The 609-nt window shown below is 47.6% G+C and overlaps 1 pseudogene; it reads left to right on the top strand.

Annotated features, from left to right (window-relative positions):
* Nucleotides 1–502: 502 nt before the first annotated feature.
* LOC114030739 overlaps nucleotides 503–609 on the top strand; it is an 831-nt pseudogene continuing 724 nt past the window's right edge.

Here is a 609-nt window from a genome sequence, read left to right as displayed (position 1 = left end):
AAATACTATCCATATCCAGAGAAAGAACTACAGCATCTGATTATTGATCAAAGCATACTATTTACTCTCTGTCTCTCTCTCTGTCTCTCTCTCTCTCATTTTTTTTTGTTTGTTTGTTTCTTCTCATGGTTCCTCCATTCAAATTCTTCTTTACATCATGACTAATGTGAAAATATGTTTAATAAGAATGTATATGTAGAAACTACATCAGATTGCATGCCATTTGGGGGAGGGGCAGGGGAGGGAGGCAGAGAAAATTTAAAACTGCCAGCACAAAGCGCCCGCCCTGGCCTGGTCCTGTGGCCTGTGCTCAGCCCTGCTTTTCCCACCCCCTCCCTCAGGGTCCTCGCCCCTCTGGGCCGGGATGAGGCCAACCACCAGACCTGCTCTTTCTTGGCTAATTCCACTATTTCTTTTTCTGTTTTCTTTTCCTACTTGCTCGTAGATTTCACTCATCTCGTCACCCTTTGCCATCCTTCTTTCTTGCCCCTCTCCCATATATATGTATATATTTGTGCGTGTAGACCACCCACCCAGCCAAGAAGGCTGCTCCTCCTACAGAGGCTCCCTGCAGCGCCAGCTCCCAATGGATCCCGGGGCCGCCTCTGC

This window comes from Vombatus ursinus, unplaced genomic scaffold, assembly GCF_900497805.2.
Source record: "Vombatus ursinus unplaced genomic scaffold, bare-nosed wombat genome assembly UNPS02015001.1, whole genome shotgun sequence".
Lineage (NCBI taxonomy): Eukaryota > Metazoa > Chordata > Mammalia > Diprotodontia > Vombatidae > Vombatus > Vombatus ursinus.
Note: the sequence above shows the minus strand (reverse complement) of the source record. Positions and strands in the feature narration are given on the sequence as shown.